The sequence below is a fragment of the Ptychodera flava genome, chromosome 18 (genome assembly GCF_041260155.1).
Source record: "Ptychodera flava strain L36383 chromosome 18, AS_Pfla_20210202, whole genome shotgun sequence".
Lineage (NCBI taxonomy): Eukaryota > Metazoa > Hemichordata > Enteropneusta > Ptychoderidae > Ptychodera > Ptychodera flava.
Genome location: NC_091945.1, coordinates 1,199,144 through 1,218,046, shown reverse-complemented (window position 1 = coordinate 1,218,046; position 18,903 = coordinate 1,199,144). Strand labels below are relative to the sequence as shown.

Below are 18,903 nucleotides of genomic sequence, written 5' to 3'. Positions count from 1 at the left end.
CTCTGAGTGCAGTCTGAAAAAATCGGCATCGTCGAGTCAGAGGCACGTTACCATGTCAGTTGATAATTTTCAGGCTAGTCATAGTTTCTGAAACATGACACAAAGTGAGTGATTGACAGAAATATGTTGCAACAATTAAATGCAAACCGCGCACGATCATCGCGTCTCGCTGTCCCCAAATTTGATCAAAGCAGATATGCAGCAAGGCGTCGGAAGGAAACAACTCTATTTTCTTTCAAATTTGCTCCACGAGTCCGTGAAAAAAATGATTCAGAGGGTCCATCGAAAGACACTATCGGGCAACCCAACATGGAGAACATGGAGAAGCGCAGTGAAATTGAACCCATGCCGGAATCCACGACGTATTGTCCTGTTGTGAAGCCGTGAGCCGTGACGATGATGCGCCGGTCGGCAACGGTCGGCAACACACATGCATGCCTGTCACCGTGGATTCTAGTACGTAAAAAAAATCAATGAAAAAAAATACCCATTCAAATAAACAGTTGCTTCTAAAAAAATCAGTTCTAGCTCATTTTTTTAAATCTAGAAAATGCGTCGGTATTGCTCTGAGAATAACTTGATTTGTTGAGAAGATCATACTCGTAGTGACCGTGACGTTGGCAGCCAGCGCGGCGGCGGAAAACTAGCTGCAGTCTCATGAACTTCGAATCGTCGATCAAAATCACATCTTTTCGGCGCTTTTTTCTCACAAATTCAGCGAAATTGAAGTTTTTCATACATAAACTAAATATATTTTTGGAATCAAGTATACCTTTCGAACGGGCTTTCTTCGGGTAAAATATTCCATCGGCAAGGTGCCGCCAGTGGCCGACGCCACATTTCTTTTTGACGCCATCGTTAAAAATCATGACCTAAGATGACCTTCATACTAATCAAACCAATTACACTGCTCGTAACAAAGACAGCACCATAGGCGCGTCCATCAGCCAATCACACTATTTAACAAATAAAAGATCGGGCTCAAAAAGCCACAAACGGGTATTTAGAAACTGTTTTATGTTTGTGCAGTTCCATGCGGGGAAAGGGGTCGCGAAACTGCTAATCGTACGCGTGTGCCGTCTAACAGCTGGCAGTGCAATCCCGAAATTACAGGTCTATAAAATAATCTAATGACGTTAAAAGTAGCCGGGAAAAAATGCAAAACAGCCGGGTTATTTACCCGGCACCCGGCTTCTAAGGACAACACTGTTTAATGATTATATATTCACCATGATGTAATTCCGCCGTCTTTGAAATACAAGAAATAAAACTGACCACGGGTTCATGAGACCACTGAGACTAACCGAAACACGTTGACACTTCGTATGACGCGCTTCACGAATTACACAATGCTTGAAAGGGGGGGGGGGGGGGGCGCGACACCATATTATGGTGTAGATAGTGACAATTTGTATGATTGACGTGCGGATTTGTGAGACCACTTTCATGCTTTTACACACCGCAACACGTTGAAGTTCGTAAATTATGCAAAGAAAACAATGGGAGCCATAACGTAAACCGCGACTTAGCCGAAACCGCGACTTATTGAGGCGCGACTTAGCGAGGGTCCACTGTACTTTCATGACACGAGTTGAATGGAGGTCATGGTGAATGAACTCTGTTCAATCTGTGTTCACTGTTATTCCTTGTATTTCAAAGACGGGAGTTATTACATGGTGAATATATAATAAGAGCGAGGCGCTAACATTTTGAGGAACGACAATAGCTCGTTCTTTCCAGACAATCATTAAATGGGTTATGCAAATATTTCGTCACTTTCGTTAACCCAATCAAGAAAAAGAATGTGAACGCAAGGAGCGAAAAGCCTTCCGTCGTTTTCGTTCAGCCAATCAGAACAAAGGATTGCATACGAAAGAGCGAACATTGCAGCGTCTAGCCAATCATAGGGCGTGTATCGTTCCTTTCATTTCGTTTCGTCCATGCATTTAGCTAGTTCGCTAGTAGTACATATCTTTGTTCAAATTGGTATGGTTTGATTTCAGTCAGGGAAAGTAATACTCGATGTCAGAAATATCGCTGCCCGAACTCTCCTAGTCGTCTTACGAACGCGCTGAACTGTTCACAGTACTCCTCCAGCTGCCAGCTCCAATCGTCTGTATCGCCGATGACGTCGCGAACGCTTCTCCCATGAGCCCTTTCGCGCCCATGGAATTCAGAGCTTATTTTCATAAATGTTGTCCACTCCAACTTCTCTTTTCGTCGCCCCCTAGTCGTCAGCACGTGCAACTATGTTGCAAATTTTCAGCTGCATTTTATTCAAGGGTTCTATCAGAAGGAATAAATGATAAAATTCGCTGGACTTAGGTTTCCCTTAACGGTTCAATATTTGATGATGGGTTATTTAATTGTGAAAATTGATACTTAATTATGTTAACTTTCACTGCCAGTTGTTGTTTTCATAAGATGCAGACCATTTGATACTGAGGTACGTGAGTTGCTTTTACGTGCAGGCAATGCAGATGCCACTTCACAGTTCACACTGTGCTGTTGATCGGCAAAGTACAAGACGTCTTTGTTTCACTTTTTTATGTCAATATATGATTCCCTTACTTTTCTTCGATTCCATGACACAGCCGTTCAACTTTCCTCCTGCCCAAGAACTGAAATGACAGACATAAGAATAATCAGTAAACTGGGACAAGGGACTTTTGGCTTGGTACAGAAGGCGGCATTGAGAAATTTCGCTGGACAAACGGATGAATTGGAAGTTGCCGTCAAATACCTTAAACCTGAGACAGGTAAGAATAAACACGAACTACTGAGATAGATCTGGAGTTAACGTAAGTTGTATTTAGTTGTGTATTACGTTTACGATCAGCATGTTATCTAATAAAGCATATAAATTTCCATATAAGGTACGCACATTTTATCATTGGAATCGAAATGCCACGACAAAAGTCAAGAATTATAACTTATCTTTGATGCTGATTCGTTGTAAGTTTAGAAACCACGTCTCACTGAATCAATTCAAATAAACAGTTGGAAATTCATAAGCGCACCATTGGAGACCTTAAAGCTGAGTCTCAATCACAAGTTTGTTATCTTCTTGTGTACAAATGAAGCTGTTATTTTAGGTGACAGTAGTTTAACTGTGTTGTTTAATTCTGACTAGCGTTGAGATGCATCAAATGGTCAGAAAAGTGTCAGAGAATGTTAGTCATCACATTGTAGATAATCGCTTTCATTGTCAACATTTCTACCATATAGAAACGGAGGAAGCAAATGCGCTCTTTCAAAAAGAACTGAATGTTATAAAGTCGCTTGAGTACCATCCGAATGTAATCACATGCATTGGTTTTGTCACAGCAAAAGGTAGGCAATAATCTTACGCATTAAAATGTTTCGTTTTCGTTACACACACACACACACACACACACACACACACATCACACACACACCACACACACACACATATATATATATATATATATATATATATTATATATATATATATATATATATATATATATAATATATATATATATATATACACACGTATACTTGAGATGTACAGATAGCTCCGAGTGTTGTTCGTAGCGTGGTTTAGTAATAGCGAATGAATAAAATTGCACACGTCTGCTGATCTGCTTGTATATTTTCTGTTTATTCTGTTGGTAATTTTGATACTAAGGTTCGTCCTAAAAGTAGGACTTCATCAGGTTGAAGATGACCACAAAGGAAATACTGACAAATACAGAACAATGTAAGGCTAATGTTGATCCTAATTAAATGCTAAACGGACTTCATAGGCTGAGTAAATTAGAAAGTTACAAAAGATATAGAGTATGACAATTCTTACCATTTATGTGTGGCTCAGATGGAAAGTGGCAATTCAAAATTGGCGGTAATGGTTATTTATAGTGCCTGTCCGAGGGCGCTGTGAGCAATCGTTATTTAAATTATTTGTCGAGCACAATTAGCTTAGAATGTTGAGGCCGTTTGGTGACAATGTACCCAGTTTTGAAATCCAGATGGACTCTATTTTCTTGCGTAGCGTGTCATCTTGTTTATTTATTTTGATAATCCCTGTTATTGAAACGTCGTGAATGGTGTGTTGATTTTCGTTGAAATGAATCGCGATGGGAGTGTTAGTTTTGAGTCTTATTGTTGATAGATGGTTATTGAACCTTAGGCGAAATTCTGTTTTAGTTTCTCCTACATACTGTTTTTTGCATCTGTTGCATGTGATTAGATAAACCAGGTTTTTGGATTTGCAAGTAATGTTATGTTTGATGGTGTAAATAGCGTTTGTTACGTGACTTTGAAATTGTGTGGCGTTAGTGGAGTACTTGCAGATATTACAATATCTTCAACCAGATCAGTAGACGTGTGCAAATTTATTCATCCACATACTACATACATACATACATACATACATACATACATACATACATACATACATACATACATACATACATACATACATATATATATATATATATATATATATATATATATACATTATATATATATATATGTATATATATATATATATATATGCTTTCATTAACAGCCGTCAGGCGGCGATTTTTCGCCGCCTGACAACGGAGGATCGCCGATTGAAAACATTATCGATATCCCATGTTTCATCCTCATTATAGGCGTTTACGTAGAAAACGGAACGATCGGCGGTTGAAATCAAACACCGATCCTTCCTTTAACACGTTATGATCGGCTTTTACACAGAATTGTAAAAAGTCACATGTGAAAATGTGATTTACGCTTCAATAAGGGCGAATCTATAACGCGAACTTGCCTCGCTAACTTACTTCCGCATACGATAGCTTCACTCAAGAGTCAGATAATGCTTTGATCTACTTGTCCAATCAAGTCGATTGACATTGATGCTTCGCGTCATCTGATTTGTTTGTGTCCACTATTGTCAAATGTCGGATCCTCTGATTCGTCTATTGTGTACTACTGGTTCACCTTACACCACTCCATATTTGTGAACACACCACCGCTAAGTTGAGGAAAGACAGGAGGGTTTATTGCAAAAGGAGAATGTAAACGCCAACAAAGTAAAGAATAAAGCACAAGATGGAATGGCAAATATAAAGCAGTAAAGGGCATAGAGCTAGTGCCCTCGCAGATCTCAAACTAAATACTATCAAAACTTACAATACAAAGCAGTCAAAATAGAAGTAGCAAACTAACCTACAATAAAATATGAGCAAAATATATATGGGAGAGGGCCCCTTCAGTCAAGCAACCGAGCAACGGTCATTGGTGACCTTGGGGTCAAGGTCTGAATGACCTTGATGATGAATCCATCCTGAGAGGCCGCAATGTGGGAAAGGAGTGGAATTCCCGAGAAATGGGGGTCAGGATGGAATCCAAAGCCCGGACACCTGAAAGAAAGGGAAAAAGAGAGGAGGAGACAGGGGATGGTGGTGGGATAGGCTGAGCTGGTATGGCATGAACCCAGCGGCTGAATGAATGAATGAATGAATGAATGGGAGCGATGAGACAAAGGCTTGATTATGTAGTGTCGTGTGCAAACGTGGCTGATTGGCTGGGAAGGAGGATTGATAACAGTCATGGTAGAAGAGCCGATTGGCTAAGGGGATGACAGTGAAGATGTAAGGAAGGCAGATAGCTAGGTGTAATCACAAAACACATCTGTGATAAAACACAGATTCCACTTTGTGAACACACCACCGCTAAGATGAGGAAAGACAGGAGGGTTTATTGCAAAGGAGAATGTAAATGCCAACAAAGTAAAGAATAAAGCACAAGATGGAATGGCAAATATAAAGCAGTAAAGGGCATAGAACTAGTGCCCTCGCAGATCTCAAACTAAATACTATCAAAACTTACAATACAAAGCAGTCAAAATAGAAGTAGCAAACTAACCTACAATAAAATATGAGCAAAATATATATGGGAGAGGGCCCCTTCAGTCAAGCAACCGAGCAACGGTCATTGGTGACCTTGGGGTCAAGGTCTGAATGACCTTGATGATGAATCCATCCTGAGAGGCCGCAATGTGGGAAAGGAGTGGAATTCCCGAGAAATGGGGGTCAGGATGGAATCCAAAGCCCAAACGAAGGAAGTATGACTGAAGTGACCCCCAAAAGGAGGGAAGAAATTGAGAATGATGTTAGTAAAGGTTCTCGCACCCAGGGGAACACCACGGTGGTGATACGGCCTGGGGGAGGGGGTCCTGGGGGACAGGTAAACTGTACGAGCCCAGGTGGAAACATGATGAAACGGAGACGAGGTTCTCGCACCCAAGGGATCACCGCGGTGGTGATACGGCTTGGGGGGAGGGGGTCCCGGGGGACAGGTAAACTGTGCGAGCCCGGGTGGAAACATGGAACGAAGACAAGGTTCTCGCGCCCAAGGGATCACCGCGGTGATGATACGGCTTGGGGGGAGGGGTCCTGGGGGACAGGTAAACTGTACGAGCCCAGGTGGAAACGTGGATTGAACAAGACAAGGTTCTCGCACCCAAGGGATCACCGCGGTGGTGATACTGCTTGGGGGAGGGGGTCCCGGGGGACAGGTAAACTGTGCGAGCCAGGTGGAAACATGGAACGAAGACAAGGTTCTCGCGCCCAAGGGATCACCGCGGTGGTGATACGGCTTGGGGGGAGGGGGTCCCGGGGGACAGGTAAACTGTGCGAGCCCGGGTGGGAACATGGAACGAAGAGAAGGTTCTCGCGCCCAAGGATCACCGTGGGGAGGAACCGGCATGGGGGGAGGGGGTCCTGGGGGACAGGTAAACTGTGCGAGCCCAGGTGGAAACAACGTACATGTAGGAACGTTAGGTGACAGAACACAGACGTGAAACACGACGAGACATGTAACGTGTGAGTCATAATGCAATGGAATGAGGCTGACTTGCATGACGAATAGGCAGCCGTTAAAAGTGTTTGAGTGTGCACCCAGTGAGTCCAGATGGCAAAACGCAGACATGGAACACAACAAGACGTGTAAACGTGTGAGTCTGTTGATGCGGTGAAATACGGCAGACTTGAAGAAACGACAAGACCGCAGTAGATAAGTGTTCACACAGTAAGGAGGCTAGCCGTTGAAAGGTGTGGCGCAAATTTCTAATGTTCTGATGTACATGTACGTCGGTAGCAGTTGCTAGACCGTCTACCTAAATGGTGGTCCGGGATTTCCATGTAGAGCAGCAGTCAACGGATCAGGCAAAGTGGAACGTCGCTGAAAAGTGTGACGCAGGGAAATTTCTGATGTTCTTATGTACATGTAAAGTCGGTAGCAGTTGCTAGACCGTCTACCTAAAAGGTGGTCTGCTAGCCGTTGAAAAATGTGACGCAGGGAAAATTTCAGGTGTTCTTATGTACATGTAAGTCGGTGGCAGTTGCTAGACCATCTACCTAAAAGGTGGTCTGGGATTTCCCTGTAGAGCAGTGAACGGATCAGGCAAAGCGGAACGTCGCTATTAACTGGCAAAATGTCCGAGCATGCGAAGCAAAGCCTCTACAATGGCATGTTGCTGGTCGAACGAAGTGTGAAGTCCATGACAGCGTTAAATGCCAGTTCTTTCGAAATGAGGAAACTGATGTGGGAAAAAGTGGCATTTATGAGACATTACTAAAAACTGTAATACTGCTAAATGGCAAAGGATGAAGTATGTAGTCCTTAAATGCTTTGAAAGTGAAAGTGTTCTGAGAGAAAGCATGTTACTCCAGTCACACTGATGTGAACTGTACAATCCACAAAGTCAAAGTGCTGACGTGATGCCGTAATGCGGTTTGTGGTAAGGTATCCATGGGTCTAGCAAATGTTTTTGTTTTCGTATGTTTTCGCTGGGATGCTTGTGAGATTGCCGACAAGTGCAGCTGCAGGGTTCGGCTTCCAGGGAGTGACACAGTAGTTTGAAACGGTGCATCTAAAATGAAAGGAAAAAGAAACGTGAAAAACATCGCTACGCTGTATGAAGAGCAAATTGCGTGGGCCGCATGTAAGGCCAGACTGCAGACTGCGCAATAGATGCAAAGCTGGGAAAACGCTTGTGCAGGATGGCCAAGTCGACATGCTAAAAAATGGGGGCACGATAATGCATGCAAACCGAAGAGAGCCAGGTAACATGAGCTGCAAACAGGTAATAAACGAGCGACAAGTAGGCGAATGCTAGCAAAACTGAACTACTAATAAGTAGTAATTTCAACGTAAAAGGTAAGTCATGGCCTTATCGTAGCATAAGACAAAAAACGAAGGCGGCAAGATTCATTGCCAAGTCCACCCCAGCAGACAGAACATGCCAACGAGATGGAAACATCAGTCTGAAAGGCGATATAGAATGACCGGTCGTTCTCGATCTCCAGCTGTAGTTTGTTGGTTCTTTCTTGTGGTACCGCAGCGTAATCCAAGGTAGAAGTAAGGAGAGATCATCAGGTGACATCCAGCAGCTGCGCTTGGTGACACATTAACTGACAGGTGAAACTGGTCTGTAAAATCCAATAGGTAGCTGGGAGCAGGTTACGTCCGATTGGTGAGACGACTGTTAAGTAGGCCACCGATAGGATGCTTTACAGCGAGTTAGCCTTCAGCTTCCGCATATGTATGCTCTGAATTTATTTGCTAGTCAGACTTGATTGTCCGCAAACGCAGGAGTGTCATGTTGATACGCATCTAACTCTTCGCTTAACAGTCTGAAAGTTCATCAGGTAGGGCTAGCCTTGAGCTGCCGCATATTTACATGCTCGGAGAAAATGCTAGTCATTGTTGGTTGACCGCGTAAACAGAGTCTTGACTCAATTGAGTCTTGAATTGAAACTGTACCTTGTTTCGCTTTCAGTCAAACAGGAAATGCTAGTCAAACAGGAAGTGAGGCCGTGTGTAGATCGTTGTGAACTGCCGGTCGGAAGGACTCGTTAGTATGCTTGAAATCATGCAGATGTTACTTAAATAGTCGCCTGTGATCTTTGTTCGACATAAAGTTGAGTGACGTGCGGCCACTTGACACCATGGGCACCGCCATCTTTGGTCCTAAGACTGAGTTTGTTTGACGTCACAGGGTCAAGGTCCGTTGTTTTCCCTGTGCAGCAAGCTGTCTTATGACGGGCTACGCACGACTAATTACTAATCTGAAACGGAAACTGATATAGTCGTCGGTCAGTCGACTGATCCTCTTGTCGATTCTTGCTGGACGTGATACGATGTACGTGATAGGAACTGATGACATCAGGTTTGATGAGGTTTCTGGCCCCGCCACCAAAACAGGCAGGTCGACCGAGTCTGGAGTCAATGTGGTATACACTCTGGCCGTCGTTACGTTCGCTTCTTGACGGCGTGTGTTGTGTCCTGTTGATCCGCAGTCATCTGAATAATGCTTATGAAATTCTTGCGGATGCGGAGCTGGCGCTGGATTGGTACGATGGGTCGGATTGAGCGGTCGGACGTGACAGAAAAACCGGGCTCGACATAGGCCAGGAAAACATCACCATGGGCGGTATATGGCCAAGCAAAGTAAGTCTATGGTTACTCGTAGTCAGCCTGCAACTTGTCCAACGTACAGACGAGCTAGAAATGTCGGAAATAGGCAGAGTAATAAAAGAGTCCGATACCTTATGGTTGAACTCGAAGATGTGCCAAAGTCCCACGTCTTTGGGCAGTAGTCGGCCTGCAGCTTGTTCCGACGTGCGGTAGTACGTTTCAAATTGGTACAAACGCTTGACGAGCTGGAAGATGCCAGATATTTATAGCAAAGTAATGAGTCCGGTGACTTATGGTTTGAACACGAGGACGTGCCCATGTCGATGGAGCCTTCGTGAGCGTCGTCTTTTGCCTGGCAGTGGCATGTATGTTCATTCATGTACGCATGGAAATATGCAGGTCGTCGGCTTGAAGGTGTGGATAGCAGCAGAAGTCCGTCGCTTGAACCATAGCCGCTAGCCGGGAATGAGTAGGCAAGATTCCCATCCTTTCCTGCCAGGATATCGCGACGAATCGCTGGAGACACCATTTCAATATGTGGTAGGCTTTCTGAAGGCGTTCCGCGGGTTTGTAGCAAGGTGTTGGATGACGCGTGACGATAAGGAGGGATGACATCGACGTTGTTGGAACGTAGGGTGCCGCCATCTTGGATTGTGTTGTTTACGTTCCGGAGTGGAACTTCGGGAAGTGACGTCAGAGAGTTCATAGGTGACTTAGTGGCCGCTGGTCGAAGTTGCTGTTGCAGGATATTGGATATCGTGTTGACCGAGTCTTGCAGCTATGTTTATGGAAGTGTTACATAACTATCTTCTGGAATGTTGGCTTGGGACGCTGCCCAACGAAATGCTGGCAGAAGGAACCATTGCAGACAATGGAACTTAGGAGGAGACCTGGTTCTGAACTCGGTTTGAATGCCAGGACTGTCATTCGCCTGAGGCCGATCAGAAGGATTGTGAGTAATAATACGTTAGTACCGCGGGCGTGCTCCGTATTCGCAGCTAGATCCAACGTGCACTGGCAGCGGAGCGGGACAAAGGTCAGTGGCCGGTCTTGTGTAGGGCTGAGCACGGGGTCTCGAAGCAGGCTGAGCATTCGGACACTCAGATTTCTTGGCTGTCTTTGGACGTCCTTTGGCCGGCATGGTTGTTCGAAGGAAGGGATCGTAAACGATTCCGGACGTAGTGTAATAGGCTGAGCTGGTATGGCATGAACCCAGCGGCTGAATGAATGAATGAATGAATGAATGGGAGCGATGAGACAAAGGCTTGATTATGTAGTGTCGTGTGCAAACGTGGCTGATTGGCTGGGAAGGAGGATTGATAACAGTCATGGGTAGAAGAGCCGATTGGCTAAGGGGATGGCAGTGAAGATGTAAGGAAGGCAGATAGCTAGGTGTAATCACAAAACACATCTGTGATAAAACACAGATTCCACTTAAGGGCCGGCGACGACTTTGTTTGATTATTGGGGTCGGAAGGAAAGTAAAGAGGTAATTTTTAATTGTTTCAAATTCTTGAAAGTCAAGAATTTATGCCACGATAAGGATTTACAATGGAATACGGACGTTTATTGAAGTTGCCATCTCGGATTTGCGAAGTCAACTGAATCAAACCGTGTAATGCCATGAGGCTAGTATATGATGGAGAACGTATGTAGTCGTGGTCATTTCTGGCGATCGAGCAGCGAGAGAAACGATCAATCACCAAGGATAAAGCTGATTTCCTGAACGATATTTTATCCTGAATAGTGAGCCGAATGAGTAAAAAAATACTCATATTTTTTAACATATTGAATTGTGTTGAAATCACATATTGCTTTTATCCGAAAACTACAGGAAATATTCGCTTCAAATTCCTGATGTAAAGCGTTTTACTTCAATACTGAATTTGCTACTAAAATCACGATAGGTTATAGCCCCCATATTGATTTATGAAACTCTAATTCGTTCCTTGAAAATCATCTTCGCCACAGCCAACAGACTATTGGAGGTGTAAATTTTCCATCGGATTCGAATTTACAACGTACGGTACCCAGTAACCTATAGAAGACATCAGGGGAAAAACTGCTTGACAAAATCGCCACCTGTAAAAGTGGTTCAATTACCCCGCTAAGTTGTCACAATTCTGACTGTGATATTATAATATATTAGTTTAGCCCATTTTTTAAAAATTGTTGTCAAAATCTTTTCAGAAATCTCATGTCCTATAAATTTGAAGTTGTGTACGCAGGTCCGTTTCGGATGACATTTGTCCATTTTATAACAATTATGACAAAACTAGAAAGTTTATATATAAAGAATTGTCGCCGGGGTCTTACGATAGAGGTATCTCTAATTTGCAAGAAAAACATAGAAGGGGTTATATAGTTTTTGGCAGAGATGGAACACTAATTTCCAGAACACAGGGTGCCAGTTGACCTCTTGCATGTAAACAGAAAGGCAATTGACTGTATACACACATACACAACGATTAAATGAGTCGGCAACGTTAATGTCTGCCCTATCAACACATTCTGTGTGTACTTTAGAAGAAAAATGTGTGATGAACATGCAAGTGTAAACGGTCACTCTGAAAGACCTGTATGTCCTCAGAAAGTGATAGTCAGATTATTTCAAATTTGTTTTACATTTTCCTTAGGATGATGAAGATGTAATTGTTTCAAATTTGGGCAACATCATCAGATTGTTATTTTAGACATCTACCGTTATCTCCTTGTCTGCTTGCCTGACTCTGCGATTTGTGAATATTAAAAATATTAATTGTTTAGTATATTATTCAGGAGTATACATTTAGAGTCTATGATTGTTGACATTTTACTGGGAATAACAATTGTAAGTGTGAGGCTGAGTTTTATGATATTTCTTAATCTCATTAAATTCAAAGATGGCTCATACGTTTTGTATATTTAACAATAACAAAACTTGTTAATAGCTTACACTTAATTACATGTTTGGCTATTCATTGCAATCATTAATAGGTATATTTCTCTAAATAACATCACACAGCCTCCCAGAGTATTCTTTATTAACTATAAATATGAGGAAGTAAATACAATTATTTCGTAAGCTCAGTGAGTTGGTATTGCCTGCTCCATTGGTCTTTGTCGAGCAGGTAAAGTATTTCAGACAGTGAAATGTAATTCGCCGCATCAACTGCACATCATGATTGAACAGATGCCTGAATACTGTTTTAGACAAAAGTGTTTTGTTCATATACTGAAATGTTACATTGGTCTTGTATCTATATGTAAGGTGACACAGGCCAGTTTGCAATTCATTGTTGCCCTTAAGTAATGTCAGAATGCAAAATTTCCCTTGATCAATCACAATGACTTGCAAGACACATATAGAGTAAATGATTAGTGTCCTTTTTATTCATGAAATACTTTGACAGAACTACATGCATTTCTTACAGAGTGATATTAGTAATGAACAGTTCGCGTCAGTATAAAATTATCTTGAATGGACCAAATTGTATTTTGTACATCAACACAAATATCACAATGATTGACAGATAATCTTCAACAATATTGAGGCATCACATGTATGTAGGACAATGATTCAAGAACGCAGATGTCTGCAGCACTAGTGTATGACATCATATTCCTAATCTTGTGGGGTTTTTTTATTTAACATTACTTTATCATAAAGGTGCCAAAAAATTGACGATCATATCACTGTCTCATGTACTATGTCGAAAATGATAAAATTTGTACAGCAGAAATTAGGTGTCAATTATCTTAAGCTAAAATTATAAAAAAAAATTTCTAACACGTGCTGCTATAAATAAAATTTTTAGAATAATTTTACCACAAGGCACAAATAATACAGATTTGGAACTAATTGTGTATGAGGTGTGAAAAAAGTTTACAATACCCAGCTGCCACTATTCAATAGATGTTTATTCTTCCTAACATTTCGGACATACACGGACGACCTTCATCAAAGGCTATACAGACTGCATAGACTCTGATGAATATCGTCCGCGTACGTCCGAAACGTTAGGAAGAATAAACATCTATTAAATAGAAGCAGATGGGTATTGTCAACTATTTTTCACACAATGTATCCAATACCTACAAGTACCCGCTGCATGTTACGGATATATGTTTACATTTTTTGCCAATATTTCAGCCTTCTGTAGAGTGAATTGTTTTACAAAATATCTGGAAGATTTGATTCAGAGCAATTATTATGCCTGTGGATGATTTCACATTGTATCACATTTTCGCCTATTACGCATAATTTACATTGAAACACCTCAGTTGATGTTGTTGGATATAATTTGGGTTTCAAATACAAAACAAATTCACGACCAAGCATGCAGTAATGGCAGAAAGAGAATCAAAGTAGAATGTATGAATATAAACAAATTACAGGCTAGTTTATTGATTTGTTGAAAAGCCTGATTATGAATATTACGATTGATTGGTCCTTTTCAGACCCTATGCTGTTTGTATTTGAGTTTGCTCCAGAAGGTGATTTGTTGACATATTTGAGAGCGGGGAAAGTATCAAGTAAAAGTCAAGAACAGCTCGTCAAATTTGCACTCGACGTTGCAAACGGAATGGTTTAACCTTTCGTCCAAAGAGGTTAGTTTGTAATATTACAATTTCTATGCTATCAATGTCGTTAGGGTTGTTTTATCATTTATTGAACAATTATTTTTTCTATTCTATCAAATAGAAAAAAAATTGTAGTGATTAATTTCATACTTTGACAATATACAATCACGCTTCTGGGCTGATGAATATGATCAAGAATCATTGGCATAAAACTTCAAAACCAAAACAATGTTCATTTACATAATTTGCATATAATAAAATTAATGCTAATATTCTCCCTTATCTTGATCTACTGGTCTGAAAAGCGTAACATATAATTTTTATTACAGATTATACACCGTGATTTGGCGGCTAGGAACGTATTGGTCAGTGGACGGACATGCAAAATCTCAGACTTTGGCTTATCGCGTTTAGGAGTGATTTATGTCAAAATGTCAGAGGTATTATTGGGTAGTCACAGTACGGTATACGAGTTCTTTTTCTACTTATAAGGCACCACAGCATCGAAGGTTTTAATGTAAAACATTATCAAGCAGAAATCAATGTGCAACAATGCCAGCTGTTAATAAAATATTGAATGTCTAATTGTCCAGTATAAAAGCTTTGCCAATACAACTAAAGAATGTATAAGAGTAGTCAAGGACGTTAACTTTTGTTTTTTAATCAACAAACGAAAAATCGAAGATGTTCACATACATTCGCGTCTTATGAGAGAGTAAAAGTAATATAATACTAGCTTTCCTTTAAATGAGGACTTGACATTATGAAGAAGTATAAGAAGCAAATAACACAATTGGAACTAATTGGGATAATTGGATGATGAAGTAATGTCCCTTAATCTACAAATGTAATCTCATCTACTTTTCTTTTTACATTACAAACTTGTTTTTATGAGTGATTAGTAATATTGCAACATTCAGCTATACGGTACCGAATGCTTTTGAGAAATTTGAAAAATGTGAAAATCCAATCATCCCAAATTAGTTCCAATCGTGTTTAATGTATAGATTTCCTTTCCTATTCAGTCTTTGCAGTTAGTAAGTAGCTAAGACATTTCTACTTGTGTTGCTAATTACTTGCAAGTTTTGTATTCAAGCAACATATTTATGGGAAACCAACAACAACAGCAATGGTATAAAATATTTACCATATATTCAAGTAAAACATTAATGAAAATCCATTCCGAACAAATTGTAATTTTTCCTTTTATTATTTTCAGGGCAGAATTCCAATTTTCTGGACTGCTCCCCGAGTGCATAGTTAAAACAGGAGCAACGTACAATACCAAAACAGATATTTGGTCTTTTGGTGTTTTAATGTGGGAAATTATGTCACTTGGTAAGTTATATGAAATGCGATGAATACATTAGTTAGGGCATTTGTATATCTCGCTGAAAGATTGCATATATATAAATATATATATATATATATATATATATATATACTGAGAATCTAGGAACTTGTAGTTGTCACTCTACAGGCTGTTTCATGCGCTAAGCAATCAAATATATATATATAATACATATATATATATATATATATATATATATATATATATATATATATATATATATATATATATATATATATATATATATCAAACAGTGCCTCTATCGTGTTATTTTATTGTGCCTCTATTATGTTTAGAATAATATTTATGATCGTTCCCCGATAATTTTTCTGCATTATATCTGCGAAACATGCGAAATTAGTGTTATTTTTAGGAAAACAATTCTTTACGGGACGGCTATTTTTCTTCCTCGTTGAACTCTTGAATTAAATCAGTAGATTTTCTTTGGTATAGATATTTATGAGGTTTAAAGAAATCATGTTAGGGCGTCACTCAGATAAAGATTGGAATGAGACTTCATTATTTCGTTTACGTCATAAATCATAGAAAGTCATTCTCGTACTGCTGCAAATATTCTGACATCAAAGACATTTGCTGATTTTCAATGATATTTTAAATTCCCAGGAAAAAAATTATATCTAAGAAAATACCAAATGTAATTATGAATACATGTAAGTGTCGTTGCAGTCCAGAACGTCTGTGCGTACGCGACATGTGGTATCTCACGTGCAATATTACGCTACGCTACATGTTGGAATGTACTCGTCTCTTATCTCGGGCATGCCCTACTCGTCAAGTCGGGGAAGCTTTGGAACCGTAAAACAAATGTGATCGACAATAGCTAGTATAAACAACAATCATCAAAACTTGACTGATATTACACATTTTAAGGTTCCAAGACAAGAAATTGACCATTTTAAACTAACAATTCTCTAGTGTTTAATAAGCTCAGAACCCCCGTAAATTGTATATTTTCGGAAAGCCTAGATATAGGGGAACATTTTGGTTACCAAAATGTCACCATTATTTACATAACTATCACGTGACAGGTAATTTGCATAACCTTTCAAAAATCGGTTTTCCCTATGTTTTGTTTCAATGCTTTGAGATATGTGGCTGAAATTCATGTGAGTGCAAGCTATCCTACAGGTCTTCAAAAGTGTGTCTCAGAATTTTTTAAACCTTCTTAAACAGTTTTTATGCCAGAAAAACTTCCAGAGCAGTGAATTTTACCATAGTTGATTTCTTTAAAATTGTGCTGCAAAAAAACTAAGGAAGATATAAAAAATCTGAGACACGCTTTGAAAGAGCATTGTGACAGCTTGCATTCCAGCAAGTTTGAGTAAGATATTTTGAAGTATTGAGACAAAACATAGGGAAAACCGACTTTTGAAAGGTTATGCAAATTATCTTGTCACGTGATAGTTATGTAAATAATGGTGACACTGTGGTTACCAAAATGTTTCCATATATGTAGGCTTTCAGAAAATGTATACTGTACGGGGTTCTGAGTTTATTAACCGTTAGAGAATTGTTAGATTAAAAAGGTCACATTTCTTGTCTTGGAACCTTAAAGTTGTTTTCGATATAAGTCATTATGTGATTCAATAAAGTCTTCATCTCACTATATATTACCCGAAAGTGATATGAAAATTACGTTCACGAACCCAGGTCAACCATTGGTCAACATGCTCAGGATGGTAATCTTTATGCCGGCGGTCACATCTTGGTTCATGCAGTCAAAAATTTACAGTTTCTTTAACATTACAGTAGATGAAATTTGCGTGGTCTTCGCATTATTTAATTTCCAAGTCTAATTTTGAGGATGTAACCTGCAATTTTTTCCCTTGGTGACACTGAGTTCGATTTTCCTCCCACCTCGGAAAGCCCAAATGTGCGTAGCCCAAAGTAATGACGTTACTCAGGGTGCCTCGATGAAAACAATCAAACATTATCTATGTTCTGGTGATGTTACGCTTTCTCTTGTCATTTAGCATACGTTTTCTACTTCAAAAACAGTTACTTTTCACGGACTTCTTTTCTGAGAGTTCGCTTTGTTATACTTGATGTTCACCATTCGTTTTGCATTGTTTTTATCGATTGCCGACGGATTCAGATATTTTAGGTAACAAAAGGGATACAAAGTTGCAGTGAACCGAGTAGCTGTGGACACAGGATGTCGCTGCAATATTAAGATTCAGGCTTCTGAAATCGATATTGTCGTTTTTATTACCATGCGTTGTACGGTTATTCTTGCATACAGTTAAATGTCAGTATTTGAATGTTATATCATTGTGTTAAAAAGCAAAATTCCCCATTTAATGCGACTGTGTGAATTTAGTGTGTGAGTCGGTACGTCTTAATGCGAATTTTTGCATTACTCGCACACGACCGCATAAAGCTACAACTGCGTTCTCTGTATTGCATCAAAATACTACGTAGCGCATCTTTTACTCTGCTGATATGCGCATGCGCGATTAAGTGCGAGTTCAGTGCGAGTGAAATCAGTCACGCCATGCGCAGGATTGCTCTCTCGTGCACTTGGACACATCGACCATTTGTTATGGAAACGAGTTCAGTTCCGACGTAAGTATCTACTCTAACAGCTTGATCTCTAAGCTAACAGTGGAACTTACAGGAAATCTATAATGAATATAATAGTAATTCACGGTGCTCTCTGTTCTCATGGACTGGATGATTGTGGACCGGGGCAGTGAGCTAACTGCTGTACACTCAAAATATAAAACATTGTTTTACATGGTTCTGTGATTTGGTTCAGAATTGTCAGCTTTTCTTCAAATGAAGAGGGTAGTAGCAAAGTTTGGAATAGTACGTGACATGAGCATTGCAAAGATGCAATTTACACGAGAAGATATTCAAGAACTAGCTGAACGAAAGTTGAAAAGTGAGTTGACTTGTTTACTACAAATTACTGCTGTCAAGCAAATGCAGTTACGGTTAGGGGTTTAGGGGATGGTGAGTTGAACTTGTTCCTGTGCAAATGTAGCAATTCCCTGTTTGACAGCGTGTCAACATGTAATTTCCTCATAGACACAGAGCGAATCAGAAAAAGAATTTTCACCATAAGCTGGAGGTGGGAAGAATATTCTTTCTGACATGAAGTGTGGATGCCACAAAAGTTTGTTTTTGATATATTTTCTATGTCCGCTCGCCCCTTTGTGCAATGAAGACCTAATATATCGTATTCAATGCAAGGATATGAATTAATTCTAACATCTCTACAAAGTGAGATATTCGAGTAAAGTCCTCATATAAGCACAGCAATTTCTCAGACTTCCCTTGCCAAACCTGCAGACCTGACTGGAGGCTGTTGCAGGTCTGCGCAGCTCGCTATATCAGATCACTTGCAGATCGTGTGTTTTTCCAACATAAAACGTGCAATATTTGTGTATATATGAACCCTGAATAATTTACATTATTGAACTTGATTAGAAGAGGGTGGTTACACACGCATATGTGTACAATAAATTTAATTTCGGAATTTCGCCCAAATGTTAATCCACTATATATGGGGGTCTATGACAAAACTGTGAATA

General features: G+C 40.1%; 1 protein-coding gene across 1 annotated transcript in view; it reads left to right on the top strand.

Moving 5' to 3' along the window:
- LOC139117969 (protocadherin-15-like) overlaps window positions 1-18,903 on the top strand; it is a 118,982-nt gene that overhangs the window by 95,432 nt on the left and 4,647 nt on the right. The window contains exons 15-19 of the mRNA XM_070681229.1: window positions 2,595-2,759; window positions 3,229-3,333; window positions 13,873-14,022; window positions 14,325-14,435; window positions 15,215-15,333. The gene's annotated coding sequence lies outside the window, so the exon portion shown is untranslated. The remainder of the gene's footprint in view (window positions 1-2,594; window positions 2,760-3,228; window positions 3,334-13,872; window positions 14,023-14,324; window positions 14,436-15,214; window positions 15,334-18,903) is intronic.